The 18,110-nt window shown below is 33.4% G+C and overlaps 1 protein-coding gene across 1 annotated transcript in view; it reads right to left on the bottom strand.

Moving 5' to 3' along the window:
- Sema1a (semaphorin 1a) overlaps window positions 1-18,110 on the bottom strand; it is a 776,225-nt gene that overhangs the window by 635,164 nt on the left and 122,951 nt on the right. The window contains exon 3 of the mRNA XM_073968138.1: window positions 6,028-6,063. The gene's annotated coding sequence lies outside the window, so the exon portion shown is untranslated. The remainder of the gene's footprint in view (window positions 1-6,027; window positions 6,064-18,110) is intronic.

The raw sequence follows: 18,110 nt of genomic DNA, 5'->3' as shown, positions 1-18,110 counted from the left end.
AAAATAGCAGCGAAAAATCGCATTAAACCGTAACCAAACCGAGTTTTGGACCATGTTGACGATTTTTTGACGATTTTTCAAATATGGTTGACGATTTGACGATTTTTTGACGATTTCTGATCAAAAACTGTCGGCAACGCTGCGTCCGTGTCAGAGGCGTGTTTAGCTGTAGAAACTCTTCAAAAATTTGCTCAGAATGTGTTACAAACATAAATGTGTTTGGAAACCCTTTCAAAACTCAGATCGGAGTTATATTTAAAACGTATGCCGTAATTCAGAAGCCCAAACTAAAATAACAGAATATTAAAAATAAAACCATATCCTATATCAAAGTAATATATCTGCTGAAGAATGATTTATGTTTTTAGTGATTTATACTTACGTATAAAGAATTAAAAAAGTAAAAAAAATTAATTGAATTTATTCATTTACTTAATAAAACAATGTACTTATACCCAAAGTCAATATACTTAATATAATTTCACTTTTTTATAAATATCGTTTATAACGACTATCGCTTATAGCGTCCGATTTTGTCCGGTCCCTTGACCGACGTTATAAGCGATTTCGACTGTATTTAAGAACGCACAAAACTGACAATGGCAATACACAATATTACAGACGAAAACAATAGACGGACAACTTTGAAAGCAAACACAAAGAAGGTTGGCATGTTTACTGAACTACTGATGTTAAGAATACTGCCCAGCAAACCAAAATTCACAAATCTAAAGTAACTTCAGACAAATTCGACTTCGGTTAGGAATATTTTCTGCAAGTTCGCTTTTTCTGTTGAGCTTATTTTTATTTGCCTACGAATTTGGGGGTTTCTTAATGTAAACCTGTCCATATAACTTTTGTTCAAATCAGTATCAGAAATTCGGACCATTTTCAGACAGTTTGGTTTGCTGGGTACATGGTAATAGTAGGCGCTAAATACACACTAAGGAATAGTTGCATTAAACTTTAACTACACACACACATGTAGATAAATTATGCAGTTTTGTAGTTACGTGCATGTGTGTGACATTAGAATTATCCCTATGATAAATAGTATTATTATGCTAATCCTGTTGTTACAACCTTGTGTAATCATAAACTCAAACTTTAGCAGGAGATTGTATGGGGGGACTGCAATAAAATGTGATTTCTGGAATAGCTAAATTTGTTCCAAGAAAATGTGTTTCTATTCTTGAAAAGATTACAAACGTTAAAGGAAATAAGCTCGCCCAAATTTGTTTAGAAGAAAGTTTTTAAGGGGACATCCACATTTGTTCACGATCTCGTATGTTGTTAACGCTTGAGGAAAACTTCTGTGGGTACCAGAACACATCCCGAGTAAAAATTTCATAAAACTGCAAAACTTTTAAATTTTTGCAGGTTATGAAAAATGTGTCATAAAGCATATGGGGGATAGATGATTACGTTTTACAACCTCATATTCTTGTATCATGTATTGATGAGGTTTTGTATAAGATTATATAAAATCTTATATATAAGGTGATGCGATAAAAAAACCTTTCACACAAACCACTTTGAAATTATTTATTTTCTTTTTAATCATTTTATGCTTACTTCAAAAAAAAATATTTATACGGCACCTTTTTCAATATTTAAATAGAATAAACGTATTTTAGTCATTAACAGAGGGCTATACCAAAGTGTGGACCTATGTTGAAAATTTTTGCTGACCTCAGATGACATATAGTTAGGTGAACAAATGTAGCAAAACTCCTTAAATCGGGAGGTACCGTTATATGGGCGCTTACCAAAACATGGTCCTATGCTGACAATTCATTGTGAAGAAGTTTTGCGATCACTGTCAAATTACCGCTATTTCGATAAAAAAAAAATAGCTAAAATCCTCAAAATACCTAAACTCGGGAGGTACCGCTATATGGGGGCTATACGAAAACCTTGTCCTATGTTAACAATTTTGATGTAGAAGTTTCGTGAACCTCAAATGTCAAAGTACGGGTAGTTCAATCTAAAAAAAAATAGCTAAAACTTTAAAAATACCGAAAAACGGGAGGCACGGTTACAAAAAGTTTTTGTGGAGAAGGTTTGTGACCACTGCACAGTGGATCCACCCATTGGCCAAAAATAAAAAAACGAATGTCAAAATTTTGGTACAACATCTGGCAACTCTGACAGCTATGACATGGACCTTTTTAAAAATATATTAATTTTTGTTTCATTCGAACGCGAACTTCCTACGAATAGCTTCAAATTCGGAACATTTGACTAATATTTTTTTGCTGTGAGTACAACCTATATTTTAAGTGCAAGTAAATATATTTAAAATATCGCGAAACTAATATGTATAGCAAAATATTATAGTGGATCTTGAAGGAGAAGGTAATAGCTTAATTTTCATTAAAAAATAGTGTTTTAGCGTGTTGTGGAATTCTAGTTACCTGCATATTTACTTAGCGTATTTTGTAATTCCGATTCGATCATATACTTAAATTTGACCTAAGGTTTTAGTCATGATGACAACCAGTGCCCACCTCGGAAATATTTTTCCAACGTAGTTCATGGGTTTAAGATTATTCAGTATTAAAATCAGCTGCCATCTAGTGCCAGACTATAAATGGTGGGCTGCTGACTAATGCTGCCCTAGAATAGGGTTTCTATCGATATATTAGCGTATAACTCTGTTATCTGATCACGTACATAAACATAATTGGTATCAGTGGCAAGATGAAGAAATCTTCTTCCAAATTTGTATTATGTTGGCGGTACGTGCCTTCCAGGAAGAACGCTATAAGATCTATATTAAAAATTTTAAAAATTTTCAGACAAAAATGTTGATTTTTTTTTAATCCGCTAAATTGGTTGGATTTTATGTTGTTTTGGAGATTGGTTTTGTTTCCCAAAGCCTATTTTTGCATCATAAGATTATCGGGACCTTTGTTCATGTCGTTTTGTATTAACAGCATAAAACAATTCTTACCGTATACCCCCTCCAGAGGGGAAATGGGGGAGAATGTTACGCTCGTGGTTTCTTAAAACACTCTTTGCAGCAGCACAAAGCGTAACCGGCGCATTGGCTTGATTTTTACACTCTTAATATTTTTGGCCACTTTATCCATACAAGTGGATCCACTGTGCACTGGGAACCTCAAATGGTGAATTACAAGTAGTTTGGTTAAACAATTTATTGCCTGTTTCACTAAGACGATTCGAATTCAAACTCGTTCGAATTACTACCAAACAATTTTTGTTGTAGGAAATGTTTGATTGAAAATTAAAACAATTGAATTTTTTTTCAAAAAGAAGTAAAACGAATTTGAATTCGAATCCTCTTAGTGAAACAGGCCAGTACCTAAAATCCTCAAAATTCCTGAAATCGGGCAGTGTAGTTATATGGGGGGCTATACCAAAACAAGGACCTGTGTTGACAATTTGAAGTGAAGAAGTTTTGTGGGTCGATATAGCCCATCTTCGAGCCCCACTTGTCTATTGAAAACCCTCGGGGGAAAAAATATAGCGTTTAAGCTCAATTTTCAATTTTCGACGTTAGAATGACAACAACAGACGGACTGAAGGACATTGCCAGATCAACTCGACACTTGTTTAAGAGTAGTGTTTGATTTCCTTAATTTTTGCTGTGTTGATGCTGCTCATCAAACATTTCAGTATATATTCAGATTTTTTACTAAAGGTTCCAGACATATCGCGCCTTGAAAAATTCGAATTCTGTAAAAACTATGTGCAAAGAAAAATACTCATAAGTTCTTTCATATTGGCCCACGAAGTGGAATATATACCGCCTGATAGTATATCCACATTACATTCACTCGGATACGTTCAGCTCTAGGATACCACTTTCCATCGGCGGCTTCGGAGGACAAGATTTATGTTTCCCTTCGTATTGGGCAACATTTTATGATTCAACATTAGACCGCGGCGCTTACGAAAATCTGCCCTGTTTAACTGTTAGTCAATCCAACTCATCCTTCAGCAAAAGTCCTTTAACAATTTACAGCAATTTTTAATGTCTTTAAGATTTTGTAGAAAAAGCTCCTCTTTACGTTAGCAAAGCTACATATTCCCCTTCCTTAACCATAAACTTATGTAAGTTGATTCTATTTTTATTCCGTGCTCTCTCCCTTTTTATATATAGTTTTTGATACAAATCTCAGAAAAAAGTTGAAAACAGAAGAAAGAAACAAAAAAACACAATCCCAAGAAAAACAAATAAAGGTAAAAATCTTCTACTTAGTTGCTCAAGTTGCTGTGGCTTGACTGCCTTGATGTTGTAGCTTTTTGTTTTCTTCTCTAAGATCCAACAATAACAGCAATTGTATAACAACTATAATAAAACAAATTATTATTTACGAAAATAAGTCACGAGAAAACAAAACTAGCTGGCAAGGCAGTGCAGGCCAAAGTAACAGCAACAACCTAAACAGGAAAGAAAACTAAAGCCAAGGCAATGAATAAAGGTACCAACCAACGAACTACCAACACCAGCACTTCTTAACTTTTCGCCAGCACAACACAACATTAAAGTAAATCAACTCTTGATGTTAGTTCTTTAAGAAAAAGCCAAAATAGAATAGAAGTGAAGAAAATATTAAGTTTTCTTACCTTTTATGCTAACGAAATAATCACTAAGAAAATAGGAAGACATTTGAGGAGAGCAATGAAAGGATTCTTTTGCGCAGCGTAATGGGAAAACTGCATTGCACGTTCTAGCTACTACATATTTCTTTCCACGCATCCTTGGTTGGAAAACGTTATTTTTAAATAAGCTTGCAACGACAATAACAACAACTGCTGCAATAGCAAAACAAACACAAAGTTATGACTCTCCGGCTCAAAAGTTAAAGTGTTGCCGATTTGCGTAAGTTGTGTTGATGCAGCCAGATACAGCTGATGTTGTACAGCAGATTTCGAATCCTGCAGCAGCACCACCACCACCACTGCACCACCATCACTGCAATTCTATTATGAAGTTTTATCAATTCAAAGTTAACTTTTGTATACCATGCAACCGACGGTTGCATCATTTGTCTTTGGGTGGCAATATGGTACAAATAAAAATTGTTTTCACTATTATTGTTTTCGTTATGGTCATATAAAAAGTTTTTAAGAGAATTGAATAAGAAAGAAACTGAAAATTATTTCTTAAAAACATTTAACATTTTTTAAAAGAGAAGATAAAAAATTATTAAAAATGTATGAAATTGTGGCATTTAGCTAAAATTATAGTTACCACTAAAACAGCAGATCAAATGGCAAGAACCAGAAGATATATTCCAATTAAAAGCAGCTAACTAACAAACTAACACTGAGTCGGCTTAAGGCACAAATTTCATAACATTATGTATCAAGGAATGCTATATATATATTTACCCAAATTAATTAATTATACATATCATATTAAAACAATTTTCTTTTAATATTTTATTCATGTGGAATATGTATGAGGTATGTAACTAAATTAAAAAAGTAAAACCTCACAGGCACAACAAGAGTATTACAAGTGTATTACTGTTACCTACAAAAGAAATATACAAATTTAGTTATTTATTTTTAGAGTTTACTGTGCAGTTGTACCTTTTTTGATATGAAAACCACATACAAATTTGCTAATGTTAATTTCAAAATGTTTGTTTATCGTTAGACCACAATGACCACAGCAAAGCCACAAAAAGCTCCAAATAACTTCCATGTTTTCATTCACATTTGTCTCTGTCCAAAAAACCGACACTTAGTGAAAAATAAAAATGGCATAGTTCACCTTTGTATATACCACCCAAGCATAACTAACAACATTTGTGGGTAAATAAAAGAATTAATTTAAACAAATTCAAGTAAAGAGTATCCTATCATAACGCCCATCGTGAACAAGCTTTAAAAAAAGGACCAGCATAATAGAAAAAATATATGTGAGGACACTTTTGAAAAAAGTGGTTTTTGATTTCCTTCATTTTTTGGTATGTTGATGCTGCCCCTCAGTAAAACATTTCAGTATATTTTCAGATTTAGTTATTTATTTATTTTTTTTTTACTTACGGTTCCAGATATATTGCGCCATGAAAAAGCCGAGTTCTGTAAAAAAAATATACGCAAAGAAATACTCATAACTTCTTTAATATTGGTCCAAATATTTTTTTGTGTATCAGCTATGTATGTAAAAAAATAGAAAAATATGTTGCACAGTGGGCTCGGATACAATTTTCGCGATTTAATATTTAAAATCAATTTTTATAAATGATTGTAATCTAAAATTTTCTTGAATATTTTTTGAATTAAACTACGATTAATAACGAAAATTTTAAGTCCTCTTTGGTAGCGAGATTTGGACAAATATTTTTTTTTCTAAATTTGTTAAAATTTTTCAATAAAATTTTTTATTTATATCGGTGTGAAACATTTGTTATATTATACCAAAAAAATAAATAAAATTGTTAACATTTTGTTTGCTACGCACGAAAAAACATTATACCGCTTCCTGTATTAAAGATTTTATTATGGTGGTAAAAACAGTATTCTTCGTTTATATTTTCCGCTTCAATACCTGTATTTTGTTTAACAAATTCCATCGCGTTTGGGAGATAATTAGATATCTTTGGACATACGATCTTTTTCTCGTATAGTTTTGAATTGTTGTTGGGACTTACGACACACGGCGTGCCTTAACCAAATTTAAATGAAAGGTGCTTACACCTGGGAAGTTTTTGCACATTCTGAAACTACAATGCTCATAGATGAGAAATCTCAAGAAACAAACAAATCGCCGGGGGGATTTTCAAATAAATCGCGATTTAAGTTCACATTTTTAGGGGTCCTTTATGTTTTCACGATTTTACTTAGAAACCGCGAGTCCTATGTAAATGGGCCTAAGGAAAATGTTGTAGCTGTGAAAATTCTCCACAAGATTGACCTTTATGATATTTTCGTAGGTTTTACCGTTTTTGAGATATACAGTGGTGTGAAAAATAATAAGGACACTTCAATCCATAACCAAGATTACATTGAAAACTGACCAAAAAAGTGAAAATTACATTAGTTTATAAAATTTATTGTTTTCTTAAAATGTTAAGAAAAGTGTTATAAAAATATTTTGATTGCTTGTAACCATATTTTATTTATATTTTATATATTATGCGAATTGTCGTAGTTTGGTGTGTGAAAAATAATAAGGACACTTCATGACATACTTTAATAAGGATCAAACTTGAAAGAAATTAATGCATGTTTTTACTAAATAATGGTAGATAAAGTGTTTCAGTGTCATTAATACTTTGTAGACGATCCTTTGTTTTCTAAAACGAAAGCGCATCGTCTGGGCATCGAGTCGACCAAATTTTGGCACTTCTCTACTGGTATCGCGTTCTACGCAACCTGTATAAGTTGCCAAAGGTCGCCATAATTTTATGGACACTTTCCCCTGCTTGATTTTTTAACTTCATTCCACAACATTTTTCAATCGGGTTCAAATCAAGGGATTGTATGGGTCATTCTAACAACTTAACTTAACTATCCTGGAACACCTTTTTTCATTTTGCCGTCATTTTTGGGTCATTAACCTTGCTGAAGACTCATTTGAGAGGCACACCCCATTCAGCATACGGAAGAATTATATTTTTCAAAATTTCAATGTTATCTAGTGATTTCAAAAACACTTTGAATACTGTATAGAGACCCCACAGCATAGTAAGAAAATGAGCCCCACACCATGCTGTTACCTCTGCCATATTTAGCCGCCTTCGGAGTATATTTTGGATTATATTATTGATTTTTAGGTCTTCAACCCTGATAAACTTCTCTATCGGAACAAAAAAATATATTTGGTTTCATCAAACCAAAGAATGGTACGCAATTTTTCTTAGACCAAGCGATGTGATTTCTAGCAAACTGTATTATTTGCTGAATATTTTTATACCCTACACCACTACGTAGGAAGTGTATAATTTTTCGATTAAAATGATACTTTTCTGACACTGTGAGCTCTAATGTGGCCACCACAGAGGGTTTTAGGAGTTGTTGATGCGTCAAAATTAAAATTTAAGTAGTTTTTTATTTGTAAAGATGTGGTAAAAGGATCTTTTTTAATCATCGAATAACGCATTTATTATTACAGGTGCAATTTTTTGATTTCTACTACGACTTTTATCTTTGAAGTTCACTTAGCTGCATCCTCCACCATTGTTTTTAAAGATTCTAAGCTTTTTCTGTAATTTTTCTGTATGAATTTCCTTCTTTATGTAAACATTTAATGATTTCTCGAGTAGCGTGATAACAATGCATATTTTTACCAATATTTGCAAAGAAAAACTAAAAATACCGGTAGATTTAACATTTAATGAATAGAAATTAATTCATTTTAAACTTTTACATTCAGGAAAGAATCACAAAAAAATAATATCAATTTATTTTTACTAAAACGCAAAACTGTCCTTATTATTTTTCACAGCAGAAATCACGAATTTTACGAAAAATATTTGTTTTGTATAAAAACTAAACAGAAAGAAACCAAAATCGTAACGGAATTTCTTATTGCAATACATGTACATTTTCAAAAACAAATTTCCATCGCAAATTCTTCCAGTTTACACATTTTAGGAGCGACCAAAAGTTGTGAATGTCACTGTCCTTATTATTTTTCACACCACTGTAGAAGTTCAAATTGAAACAATGCACTGACTATATCGCCTCCTTATAAAACAGTATCATGCTCAGTGCGTCTTAACTAACTTTTGATGAAAACCGCTTACACATGGGAAGATTTTACTGATTCTGAAACAGCAATGTTCATAGATAAGAAAAATAAAAAAATCAGAAAAAATCGCCGGAGGGGTTTTATAAATAAATCGCGATCAAAATTCACAATTTTAGGGGGTTTTAGGTTTTCACTATTTTTCTTGGAAACCGCAAGTCATATCGTATATATACATATAATTTTGTAGCTGTGAAAATTCTCTACAAGAGTGACCTTTAGGTTTTTTTCGTAGGTTTTACCATTTTTGAGATATAGAGGTTCAGTTCGAATTTTTAGGTTTTTATCTTAAAATGGGACTAAAGAAAATGTTGAAGCTCTGAAAATTCTCTACAAGATTGTATGATTTTCCTAGGTTGTACCATTTTCAAGATATATAAGTTTATTTGGGAAATTGCAGTAATGACATTGTTTTATAAGGAGGCGATCCAGTCAGTGAATCGTCTCAATTTGAACTTCTATATCTCAAAAACGGTAAAACCTACGAACATATCATACAGGTCATTCTTGTGGAGAATTTTCACAGCTACAAAATTTTCTTTGTATCCATTTGCATAGGATTCGCGTTTTCCAAGCAAAATCGTGAAAACCTAAAGAACCCCTAAAAATGTGAACTTAAATCGCGATTTATTTGAAAATCCCTCCGGCGATTTTTTTGTTTCTTGATTTTTCTCATCTATGAGCATTCTAGTTTCAGAATTTGCTAAAACTTCCCAGGTGTAAGCACCTTCCATTTAAAATTAGTTAAGGCGCACCGTGGACGTTTTCCTTGGATTTTTTTAAATAAAATATTTATACTTTACACAACAACATGGAATGGGTATTATAAGTTTGTTTCGTCAAATATTAATGTAACATCGTGAAGTATTCATCGCAGACCCCCCTTTCCATTTTTCAATCTCATCGAGATAAAGCCAACTAACAATGTATGCGAACCGTCCATTAAAAAGTGTAATAACAACTCGAGGCTTCAATTATGGACCGAGCATCACGAAATTTTGTAGGGAGGTTAAGTTCCGACCAGAAGAGACCCCAGTATTCGTTGGTGATGATCGTAAGAGGTGATATAGCCCAAAAACAAAATTTTTATTTTATTTTGCAGTGTCTCTGCAGATCGCAATGATGATATATCTGATGGGCGCGAAATTTTAAGTAATGTTTGGGTTTATGGCATAAAAAGAAGCTTGCAATTTAACATGATGATTAGATAATAATTAGCGGGTTAAATGGACCAAACCATTTGGGTAAAAATTGATAATTAAAGATTATATCTTTATTTCTGGAAGACACTTTCCTCCCACGTAAGTTATATTTGGAAGAGAAATTATTGTTATGTCCTTTGATACCAAATATATTGATGTACATGTAATTTAATTATTATTTTTTGAGGTAAACTCTTCCACTGATCCGAAAAGTTCAGTTCAAACCATTTATTTCAATTTGGCATGTATTTGAAACCGCACACATCCGTTCCTTTTGCATCGTTGACCAGATCGAATAGTTTCAAAGACTGGAACGGTTTTAAAACTTTAAAAAAATTTATGATTCAAATACATACAAATGTATGATAATACAGTTCGGGATTATGACGCACTGCTTTCCAGATGCCTATATAATCAGCGGAAACATCAACCTATACGACAAAAAGAGCAATAAAAAATTTAAATTTTTTAAAAATTGTACAATATGCGTGGTGTATGAACACATACATCATCACAATTGGCATCAGTGAAAAGGCCAAGAGTCAACCTTTCATAATCAGTGGTCTTATGAAGCAAAATATCAGTCAAGTATAAGTTTTCGTTGCAAAATAAAAATATCATCCGATTATCGTCCATAGTTGTAGGCTTCAGCTTTGCAAAGTATCCCAACCATGGATGACGTTTATGGTTACATCTTAACTGCATTAGCTGTAGTATTCATTCAAAATATATTTTTTCTGTGGACTTACGACCTTTTCGTACTCAAGTTTCCACATTTTGTGGACTTACGACAATTTCCGACAGGGGCAAAACATGTGGAACAATGGGACATAGTACTATTTTCTTTACGACGTGTTTTGGATTGTACTATCATTCTTTAACAAAAACGCGATTTCCAAAAAAGTGGTCTTACGAGGAATTTATCTTATAGAGCTTTAAATCTGCCCCATTTTTCGATTTTGAAAATGGATTAGCAATAGCTTTGTTCCTTTACTTTTTTAATGGTAAAAGTGGTAAAAGAGAAAAGTGTCAAAAGTGCTCAAAATTGCTCTCTCATGGACATTTTTACCAGAAAAGTAAAGGAACGGAAAAATGGGTAGATCTGGTAGCAATGTCAAAAAGAAACATAAAATATCAATTTTCTTCTTCTATTTCACAGTTTTTAATTTTGTTTTGTCAGCGTTCGACTCTTTCTTCTGTTTTTCGTTCATTTTTTTCTTCATTGTTAAATAATCGTCAAACAAAAGTCGAAAAATCCGTTCTACAATTTTTTACCTGCAGAAATTTGTCTGGTAGCCCGTGGTAGAAGAGAAAGGCATATGCGCTCTCTCTCGTCTCTCACTCTCTTAAAAATTCCTGCCAGTTTTACCACTTTTTGGGGTTAAGGAACGCTTTGCAGGTTAAAAATGGTAACAAATGGTAAAAATGGTAACCTCAGGTAAGTCAAGGAACACAGCTAATTATTTACCAACCGGTCAAGAAAATATCTAAATTGATGGTCAAATAACTACAGCTCGGGAATTATATAAATGGGCATCCAAGTCCAAATATTAAAGTGATATTCTCTTAAGAAGATGATTATTTAAATACTAAAGAGGATTTAAATATGAGATGTGCAATGGCTAAACCCATCGTGGGCACACATTCATAAATACCCCTAATGCTGGTACAGTAATTGCTAAACCATTTTCTACATTTAAAAATGAAGCAGTTTTTAAGATAACAAATGTTTCACACTGATATAAAGGAAACATTTTATTGACAAATTTTAAAAAATTTAGAAAAAAATAGTAATTTTTCGTATCCCACTATTAAATAGGACTGAAAAATTGTTGTAATTAATAGAATAACACAAACAAATTTCAAGAAAATGGAAGTTGTACTCTTTATAAAAATTTATTTTAAACATAAAATCGCGAAAACTGCATTTAAGCCCACTGTGCAAAATTATTATTTTTTGTTAGATAGCTGATAAAAAAAATATAAAACAAGATATTTTCTATTTGGACCAATATGAAAGAAGTTATGAGCATTTCTTTGTATATAGTTTTCACATTTGACTTTTGCAAGGCGCGATATCTCTGGAACAGTTAGTCAAAAAAAAAACTAAAAATATACTGAAATGTTTTGCTGAGGAGCAGCATTAACCCAGCAAAAAATAAAGGAAACCAAAAACCACTTTTTACAAAAATGTCCGATTTCACTCACAAATCCCCATATGTAAATGCCATAAGTTATATTCTTTTGTAATTGATATGTTTACATGAGTTGTGCACAAACTCGAACCGAGTTTTAATAAAAACAAGTAAGAAAAGCGTTAAGTTCGGTCGGGCCGAACTTTTTATACCCTCCACCACAAATTTCAGCCGTTTCGGTGGATTAATGTGGCCACTACCTTCAAAATACCGAAATTCGGAAGGTACCGTTCTATGGGGGCTATATGATGGCGTGGACCTATACCTACAAATTTCTGGGGTAAAGTTTTATACGCCTAAAGAAGACTAAATACCAAATGTCAGCCATATCGGTGTGATAATGAGGCTAAAACGTTCAAAATATCGAAAATCGGGAGATTTGTATTATGGGGGCTATATCAACACGTGGACCTATATAAACATTTTATGGTAGAAATGTTTCTTAGCCTCTGGAAACACAAAATACAAAGTTGCAACCGATTCTTTGGTCAAATGGGTCTAATACATTCAAAATATATTAAAATGACGCGTACTTTATAAGGGGTCTTTTGTGGGGACTATACCAAAACGTGGACCTATATAACCCAACTTTGGTAGGAATGTTTTCTGGCCTCTGAAGACACAAAATACCAAATTACAACCAATTCTGTGGTCAAATGGGTCTAATACATTCAAAATATATTAAAATGACGCGTACTTTATATGGGGCCTTACATGGGGGCTATACCAAAACGTGGACGTATATAACCCAACTTTGGTAGAAATATTTTTTGGCCTCTGGAAACACAAAGTACCAAATTACAACCAATTCGGTGGTAAAATGGGCCAAATATCTTAAAAATTCCTTAAAACGACGACGCGTCACGCGTCATTTTGTATGGGGGCTATACGAAAGCGTGGACCTACATAGCCCGCTTTCAATACCAAAAGTCCTACGAAAATATAACATATTTTCCCAAAATTTCATCAACCTACGTCAATCCGTTCGGACGCTAGAGTGATTTCCACAGACGGACAGACGGACAGACAGACAGACGGACAGACAGACAGACGGACGGACATGGCTATATCGATGTAGAATTGCACGCTGATCAAGAATATATACTTTGTGGGGTCTACAATGATTATTTCGAGTAGTTACAAACGTAGTGACAAACTTAATATACCCCCATCCTATGGTGGAGGGTATAAAAAAAACTAGAATATAGTGTAACTTAACGTATACACGCAGGGAAAATTGTGGTTTTTGTATTGGCTGTATATAATTCTCATAAACATTTTCCAAATACCTTTGATATAAACGCTGCATGTGATATTTTCAGCAAGTATTCATGAACAAAACACGGAAAGGTTCCCAAACACTTTAGGTAGATGTGCTGGAGCAAATCAAAAGAAATCAAAGTAAAGAAAAACAGTCAACCAAGCCAATAAGCTAAGTTGAACCCGTGTACAAATCGAATACAAACTAACGCAGTTGAATCAACGTCAATCAACTTCAATGATCGATAAAAAACAGTAGGAGATGGACCCACCAGAGACTTTTGCGACAAGCAACTTATATTCCAAAACTTTCTTATTAAAATGGTAAAGAAGTTATGCTGAATACCTGTATGACAAACAAATACACAAATAAATTGGGTTTCCTGTTGACGATCTGTATAGTAAAATAATGTACTAAGAAATTTTGTTCCTAGCAACCTCTGCTGTAGGTCGTGGTTATATCCTACATGGCCTAGCTTTTGCATGTCGCCGCTGCGTAGTACGATTGAAATATAAACATAAAGTACTAGCATATCCTCATACGGATCTGTCCTTGTCTGACCTTCTTGTCACTTGTCAGAAAAACGGAGTTCAAAATCATAACCTTACAGTGCATTTCAAAGCATGGAGAGTCCATAATAACAGAAAGTTGCATACCCGTTCGATGTTCGGAGAACAAATCATCAAAAGGTTATGTTTATCTTCGACCAATCAGACAACAAACTTCTGCCACGCATACGAACATTAGGGGTTGTTTAAACGTTTACATGTGCACCACCAACTGCTTTTTATATTGTTAACAAAAATTCGCGTGCCGAAAGAGAGCGTTGAACACACAACCATTTTCGGTTATTGCCGGACATACACGCTCTGTGCCACCATATTCATTACTCAGTTAAGAGTGAAATAAGTAGTTTTTTGTTGTTCTTTTGTAAATTAGAAACAAAAAACTGAGATTAAGCTCTCTTACTTTGCACAAAATAAGTAAAACACATCTCAACAAAACTGTCAAAGTGAATCTTGAATATGGGTTGTGCAATAAATAAAATCCGGATTTTGGAGGAAACAGTGACAAAGAATGTTTATTTGGATGATTTCAAAAACAGCGTCGTGTTTGTTGACGCCGAAAATTCAATCAAATTGCAATATAAATAATACCATCAAGTTACCCAAAACTTAAATCTTATATACATATGTATGTACATATGTCCAGATACTAACTCCATCGAAAATAGAAGGAGAAAAAGTCGGGAAAAGGTTGCCCACTGATAGGGTACACTTAATAAAATACATTAAAGAAGAATGGGAGAATATAACATTGTAATATGAGATTCCGAAACTTATTTATTTCCAGACATTCGAAGGTAGAGCGCACAATAGGGCTACTCTGGCTTAGGTGTATGTCATACGGACATATGGCGATTTTTATATCGCCTCGCTTCTCAACCTAACCTACTTATTCAGTTTGGAAATTTCGGATAAAACTTAAAATATGCAAACATTTATTTGTTAGTACATTAAATTAGTTGTTTTCTTTTTTGTTGATTTTAGGAAAAGTTTTAGTTATATTTATTTTTTAATTTTATTAATAATACATGTGTAAGAATTGAACTGTTAACAAATATATTAATAATGTTATTTATTTATAAAAGTAAAACGGTGGTTATGTGTGATTTTTAATTTTGCAATAATTATGTTGTCTAACTGTATACAAAGTAGCATATTGTAGCGACAATTAACATTGGAAAAATCGAATAACTCCAACAAATTCAGCAGAATCGAATAACTGCTAACTCTCTAACACATACAATTAGAAGATATTTCTGAACAAATAAGTCTCTATATGAATAACAAGAAATGTCACATAAATGTCAAAGCAGAAGCATTTACCAAACACATTAAAGAATCATAAAAACATGACAATAAAATTGTAACAGGAAAAAAAATAAACAAACAAAAAATCGTAATACCACATACAACACATGCACAATAACGAGAAAATTTTATGACTTACTGGGCTGCACAATAACCAACAAAAAATGAAACATTTGTCCATTTCCTCAATGGGACCCTTAAAGACACTTTACCAACAATGCTCCTCACTTTCTCTATCCTTTATGTCAATGGAAAATCACAGAATATCATGACGACACAGATGACGTTGTAAACTGAAATCATGTAATTTTTCCATTTATAAGCAATGTATGTTGTTTTTGTTGCTGGTTTTATGAGTTTTAATGTTTATTGTTAATGTTGGTGTTGTTGTTGGTTGGTTGGTATTTTTATTGTGTGATTGCAATTTGAAAAGGCAACATCAAAAAGCTGTAAAATGAACAGCATCATTAACCTTGTATTGGTCAATTGCATGACTAATAGCAAGAGTTTATCCCTACCAGTCAAACAGTGATTGGTCAGAGAATGCAGGAACACAGACAGAGGTAATCGGTAAGCTACGGACACAACAACACAATGTGGTCTTCTTACGTCTCTTCCTTTGTCCACAAAAACATGACTCATGTAGCCAACGAAGAGGTAGAGAATTTAGAATCAAATTTTTATTGTTTCTCTCTGTTAAGTATTAAATGTGATTTAGAACGGTATTACAGGATAAATTGTAATACAAACACGTTGTTGATTTTCAGATACCACAATAACAGCACAACAATCATTATTCGATTATTTTTATTTGTCATTTAAAAACAAATTACTGTGTTAATGTCACCATTTAATGGTGTAATGAAACTTGGAATTTATTTAATGAAATTGGAAGAATGCGATTTAAGCGATTTGTGGGAGTTTAAATGTGTTTTATTTGATTTAAATTTGTTAAAATTAATTAAGAAATTTGAATGTTAGAGTTGTCCCAGATACATTATTTGCGAGTAAAGTGCTTTCTGAAAGTGGCACGTCCGGAAATAATGTTGAAATTCTTGGAACATTAAAAATCAATAAAATTTAGACTCTTCGAAAAAAATTTAACAATTTTGTAATAATTTTAAAACGTTTTTTTTATGATTTATAGATCGCATGAACGATTTCAATTAATTGATTAACAATCTATAGAACATCAAAAACAAAATTTCTTTTCGCAAAAAATAGTCTGTTCTTTTAGTTCATTAGTTCAATCTTTCCCCAATAAGCTTTACCGAGCAACTGTCTTTCCGTGAAATGGTTCGCCGGATCTAGGGAGTTACTCAGTATTGCGATGTGTTAGCGATTTGTACTTTTTAACGCAAGATATCTGCGCTTTACGCGCGATTTTCACATACGCTTTTTTATTACAGAGTGGGATGGTGCCAAATTTGCGAAAGGAAAACAAAATTAAATGAGAAAGGCTATACGGAATTGAATTAGAGAGTACCAATTATTTATTTTTTCTTATGATTTCTTCGCTTCATTTGTTTGCAATCACAGAGAAGTCATTCCACAGTCGATATGTCTGAAGAGCTGCTCAACTAACAGCGAAACCAGGTCACATAATTTGGTGACTGTGTGGGTTCGAGTCCTTGGCTTTCCTTTTTCACTTGCAAAAAAAATCGATCATCAATCTTAACTCTAAATTAGAAAATTAATAAAAATCATTAAAAATTATCTTCGCCCTAACAGGCAAAATTTCAAAAAATAAAAATAGCTATGTTTGCAACATTTTGTAACATATCTCAATTTTATTTGTATGGCTACCAACAAATTTTTTAAGTTAGAACATAGTTTTTATAGATTGAGAGAGGATTTTTACAAAGAGCTTTACAACAGGGCTCCCCTTATTTTATAATAAAGGTCTGAGTGGTGCAAAGGTGCAATAGACGCAGAAGCGACGAAGTGACGGTGAAAAAGTTTGATTTTGCTTTGGTGGTGTGTATGCAACGCTAGTGTTTGGTTCTTTGTTATTGTTGCGATTTATTCTTCCACGAGCAGGTATAATTAAATTTGTCATTCCGTTTGTAACACATCGAAATATTCGTCGGAGACCCTATAAAGTATATATATTATTGATCAGCATAAAATTCTAAGTCGATCTAACCATGTCCGTCTGTCCGTCCGTCTGTCTGTTGAAATCAAGATACAGCTCGCAATTTTTAATATAGAGCGTCAAAATTTGGTACAGAAGTTTTTATTACTTTCAGGATGGTTTGTATTAAAAAGGGGATATATCGGCCCACGTCTTCACATAGCCCCCATAGAACGGTTCCTCCCGATTTTCGGTATTTTGAAGGTTGTGGCCACAATAATCCACCGACATGACTGAAATTTGGTACTTAGTCTTGGTTGTGGGTATAGAACTTTCCCCCAGTAATTTGCCGGTATAGGTCCACGCCTTCATATAGCCCCCATAGAACGGTACCTCCCGATTTTCGTTATTTTGAAGGTTGTGGCCACAATAATCCACCGACATGACTGAAATTTGGTACTTAGTCTTGGTTGTGGGTATAGAACTTTCCCCCAGAAATTTGCCGGTATAGGTCCACGCCTTCATATAGCCCCCATAGAACGGTGCCTCCCGATTTTCGTTACTTTATAGGTTGTGGCCACAATAATCCACCAAAATGGCTAAAATTTGGTGCTTAGACGTCGTTGGTGGTATAAAACTTTCCCCCAGAAATTTGTCGGTATAGGTCCACGCCTTCATATAGCCCCCATAGAACGGTACCTCCCGATTTTCGGTATTTTGAAGGTTGTGGCCACAATAATCCGCCAAAATGGCTGAAATTTGGTGCTTAG

The sequence above is a fragment of the Musca autumnalis genome, unplaced genomic scaffold, assembly GCF_047663935.1.
Source record: "Musca autumnalis isolate F117 unplaced genomic scaffold, ASM4766393v1 scaffold_2, whole genome shotgun sequence".
Lineage (NCBI taxonomy): Eukaryota > Metazoa > Arthropoda > Insecta > Diptera > Muscidae > Musca > Musca autumnalis.
The sequence above is the reverse complement of the archived record's forward strand: the minus strand, read 5'-3'. Positions and strand labels throughout refer to the sequence as shown.